Below are 5,145 nucleotides of genomic sequence, written 5' to 3'. Positions count from 1 at the left end.
TACTTTGGCTATTCAAGGTTGTTTGAAACTCCACACAAATTTTAGGATCATATTTTCTATTTCTGTGTAAAACACAATTGGACTTTTGATAGAGATTTCATTGAATCTATAAATGGCTTTTTGTGATATGGGCATTTTTAACAACATCAATTCTTCCTACAAGATGGGAGAAAGTATTTGCAAATCATAGAGTAGATAGGGATTAATATCTAAAATATATAAGGAACTAATCCAACTCGTTAACAAAAACACCAAATAATCCAGTTAAATGGACAGAGAAGCGTCAGGCATTTTTTCCAAATAAACCATCCAAATGGTCAATTCAGGTACATAAAAAGTTGTTCAACATTATTTACACAAATCAAAACAACAGTGAGATGTCACCTCACACCTGTTAGGGCTATAATCAAGAAAACAAAAAATAACAAATATTGGTGAGGATGTGGAGAAAAGGGAACCCTTGTTCACTGTTGGTGTAAATGTACATTTGTTCAGCCACTATGGAAAACAATTAAAAATGAAAAATAGAACCCTATACCATCCAACAATTTCTCTTCTGGGTATATATCCAAAGGAAATAAAAACAGAATATTGGAGAGTTCTGAGCACTCCCATATTTATCATAGTATTATTCACAAAAACCAAGATATGAAAACCACAAAAGTGTCTGTCAATAGGTGAGCTGATGAAGAAAATGTGTTATTATATATATACAAGGAATATTAAGCAACCATGAGAAAGGAAGAAATCCTCCCCTTTATGACAGCATGTATAGATCTGGATGGTATTAGAGAGACTAGACAAAGTCCAATACTATTTGATATCACTTATATGCGGAATCTGAAAAAGCCAAACTCATAGAAAATAAAGTAGAATGATGGTTACTAGCTGGGAGGAGGGGAAATTGGGAAGATATTGTTACAGTTTACAAATTTGCAACTAGAAGATGAATAAGTTCTGGAGATCTAATACATAGCATAGTGATCACAGTCAACAATGCTTCAAAGCTCTTAAGACACTAGATGGTGAATGTACTCTTCACAAAAAAGAAATGGTAACTGTGGGAAGTGGTAGAGGTGTTAGCTAATGTAGGGTAATAATCGTATTATATAAATGTATCAAATCAATATGCTGTATACCTTAAGTTTAAATAATGTTATATGTTAATTATATCTCAATAAAAATAAATTAGTTAATATAAAAATAAAATGACATAAATTACACATAATAAGAAATCTAATTACAAACAAAGATTTTAACATAACTTCAGTAAGAAGGGGGCTTCCCTGGTGGCTCAGAGGTTAAAGCGTCTGCCTGCAATGTGGGACACCTGGGTTCGATACCTGGGTCAGGAAGATCCCCTGGAGAAGGAAATGGCAACCCACTCCAGTATTCTTGCCTGGAGAATCCCATGGATAGAGGAGCCTGGTGGGCTACAGTCCATGGGGTCGCAAAAAGTCGGACACGACTGAGCGACTTCACTTTCACTTTTCAGGAAGAAGGTGTACATAATTTTGTCTTTATAGTTTTTAAAGAAAGTAACTTATAAGTATGTCAAAATGCTGAGAAACTCTTATCTCTTGGTCTGCTGTGAGATCCTTATAGACATTCTCCCTGCTTTAGCCTTTGTTCTCATCCTCTATAGTCTATTTGCTGTAGTATAGGAAGATTGATCCCTTAAAATTAAACCAGATACTCTGTTGAAAATCTCCCATTGGCTTCTCACATAACAGCCTACAAAGCACTACCTGGTTTGATACCTGTCACCTTTCTGATCTCATCTGCTACCACTTACCTTTCACTCATTGACTTGGCCTTTGGCCTCTTTGTCACACTTAGCAGGATTCTGTGTCACTTGCTGTTTTTCTGCTTGGAAGGCCTGTCCCAATGTGGTTCACTCTTTCACTTCCTCTTGGGGTCTGATTAAATGTCACATTCTCAGAGACCTTTCTCAACTGATTTATATAAAGAAAACGGGAGCCCCACACTCCTCAACACTTTTTGATTTTTTCTCTGCTTATTCTTTGCACAACGTAAGAATCACTTTAAAATGTAAGATGATACAATAAATGTTATGGTTTTTGTCTACCTCATCAGTTAGATTTGGAACATTAAGAAAGTGTGACAATCTGAAGGGTTGGCAAGAGTTGGAGGCAAGAGGAACATTTGCACAGTGTTGGTGTTAGGGCATGTTGGTAAACTAGGTTAGAAGGCAATTTGGAAATAGTTATTAGCATTTTAAATGTTCATCTGTTTCACTTTTAGAGCTCTTTATGCTGAAATAAGCTCACACAAGAATGCAGCAGTTACTTAAGTCCATTTCATTTCTTGACATCGTGGAAAGATTGAACCAACTTAAGTGTGCTAATAATAAATCCATTCCCTGAAACAGCATATTGGCAAATTATTCAGGCCTCTGTTCATATACTCCCTCCTGCTTTCTTGATCACCCTCTCTAATGTACACTCCATATTTTGTTTTTTCTCTTAAAGTGTAAGAAACACTCAAATATTTATTAAAAGGAACTATCAAAACTGTTTTGAAAGGATAGTCATAATATGTTGTCAAGAGAAAAAAGCAAATCATAGATACCTGCAAGTCTATAGACCAATCTGTGAATAATGATTCCTTCAGAAGAGTAGAATAGAGGACTAAGCCCATTACTTCATATCACACTCAACTGTTTGATTTATGTGTGTTTTTTTTTAACAAGGCGCATGTGTTTGACACTTTAAAATATGCAAGGACAACAAAGTATTGACATTATCTTTATAGTAGACAGGAAAATTGTGATTGCTAATTTTTTTTTAATAATTTCAAATTTGGATTGGGATTGGGGTGAAAATTTTGTTCCAGGACATTTTCTTTCTAGAGAGGGCCTCTAGGGAGGGCGTGTGCACACATGTGAGATAGCACTCGTGAGTGTGTGTGTGGAGGTTACTCTTCACTCTTTTCCCATTTAAAAACTATGGGGCATTTTTGGGTAAAACGAAGGATTTGTGAGGAACATATGGAAATAAGCGCCCTAACTTTTCCATTTTCCATTCCTACAACCAGCCTTATTCTTGCTTCACAAATGCAGATTTTTTTTTTTTTTAAGTTTTCACTATTTATAACAAATATTCCATGTCCGGGATCCTCTTCAGTCAGAAGTTCTTTGAGACGATGCCATCGGCCTTGGCCAGCCGGAGAATGGAGTCATCTGACTCGCCCATCCTGCGAATGGTCCCGCAGATAGCGTAGGTTTTAAACTGGCCGTTGAACCTGCCTGTCACCTTGTCAACCTCGGCCACGTTCATCTGGATGGACGAGTGGTCCTTTGCACCGATGATACCATTGCTGGCAGAGCATTTCCGCAGCACATACAGGGCCACGAGCTCACCGGCGTCGTTCTGCATGTTGAGTGAGCGTCTGATGGTACCACAATGAGCGCGAGCACAGAAAGCACAAATGCAGAATTTTTAATTGAGTAAAAGAAAGTGGACAACATGTGTTCAGTATAATAAAGCTCTATTAATTTAAGAAACTGGTGTTATAACCCATGTTTTCTTCATACTGTTATTCTATATCATCTAACTGAAATTTATTCTATGCCAACACGTTTTGTATTTTAAGACAATTTTAGAATATGAATGACAATGTAAAATTTCATCATCCTTCATAGATACTCATAGCATATTCTCTTAACTTATTAGAACTGAATAGAACTTTTGAAATGCCCTTTAGATAAAGAGTTGGATTTGAAATCTGTAACAACAAATGGAGTTAGCGAAAGGAGATAAGAACTCTACCACATCTGTTGCTGCTACTGAAATATTGAGAGTTTAAGTAACTTTCCTGAAGTCGTGCAATTAACAAATGATGTCACCAAAACTTAAATCAAGGCAGTCTGATTCCTAAATTCATGCTCTTAACATTGATTCTCCAACTCTTTTCAGTAAAATATCTAGTATGTTATATGCTATCATATAAAATATTCATATTATTGAATCCTTAAATTAGGTGGGTGCAAAAGAACACTGGGGGGCTTTTTTAGTGGCTCAGTGGTAATGAATCCACCTGCAATGCAGGAGACATGGGTTTGATCCCTGGGTTGGGAAGATACATACCCGGGAGGAGGGCATGACAACTGACTCCAGTATTCTTACCTGGAGAATTCCATGGAGAGAGGAGCCTGGTGGGCTAAAGTCCATAGGGCTGCAATGAGTTGGACATGACTAAAGAGACTTAGAATGCAAACACACAGCAAGAACACAGAAAAATCAGTTCATTTGTTGTATCATGCCAGAAAATTCCCAAAGTCAGAACTAGCCATTCTATACATCAGAAGGGATGATTTTTAACTCAAACTTGAAAAGCACTCTTGTGTGTAGCATAAGAAAGTAGGCTTTAACTATAACAAAGCTACATTGTACAATAATCTGCTACTGAAAAGGGAAAGACTGAAGATATTTTAGGCTGGTGGATTGTAATTACCTAATTGGGATATTAATTCCATTTGTGTTCCTTTGAAGGATGTTTCGTCTTTTATTTAACTATTAAAAGCAGAATATGACTATTCAGTTCAGTTCAGTTCAGTCATTCAGTCATGGCCGACTCTTTGCAACCCCATGGACTGCAGCACGCCAGGCCTCCCTGTCCATCACCAACTCCCAGAGTTTACTCAAACTCATGTCCATGGAGTCGGTGATGTCACCCAACCATCTCATCCTCTGTCATCCCCTTTTCCTCCTGCCTTCAATCTTTCCTAGCATCATGGTCTTTTCAAATGAGTCAGTTCTTCACATTAGGTGGCCAAAGTATTGGAGTTTCAGCTTCAGCATCAGTCCTTCCAGTGAATATTCAGGACTGATTTCCTTTAGGATAGACTGGTTGAATCTCTTTACGGTCCAAGGGACTAAAGAGTCTTCTCCAACACCATAGTTTAAAAGCATCAATTCTTCGGCACTCAGCTTTCTTTATAGTCCAACTCTCACATCCATACATGATTACTGGAAAAACCATAGCTTTGACTAGATGGACCTTTGTTAGCAAAGTAATGTCTCTGACTATTAAAAAATTTCAATTCCCAGCCTTGGGAAGCAAATGCATATCTACTATTAATTATTTTCATTGAAACTGAATATCCTGAATAACCAAAATAGC

At 37.2% G+C, this 5,145-nt stretch overlaps 1 pseudogene; it reads right to left on the bottom strand.

Annotated features, from left to right (window-relative positions):
* Positions 1-3,090: 3,090 nt before the first annotated feature.
* LOC129538258 (small ribosomal subunit protein eS21 pseudogene) lies at positions 3,091-3,437 on the bottom strand (annotated as a pseudogene).
* Between the last annotated feature and the right edge of the window lie 1,708 nt (positions 3,438-5,145).

This window comes from Moschus berezovskii, chromosome 2 (genome assembly GCF_049115385.1).
Source record: "Moschus berezovskii isolate FMDL1 chromosome 2, NW_MosBer_1.0, whole genome shotgun sequence".
NCBI classification, from domain to species: domain Eukaryota; kingdom Metazoa; phylum Chordata; class Mammalia; order Artiodactyla; family Moschidae; genus Moschus; species Moschus berezovskii.
This window is presented reverse-complemented; position numbering and strand designations above follow the sequence as displayed.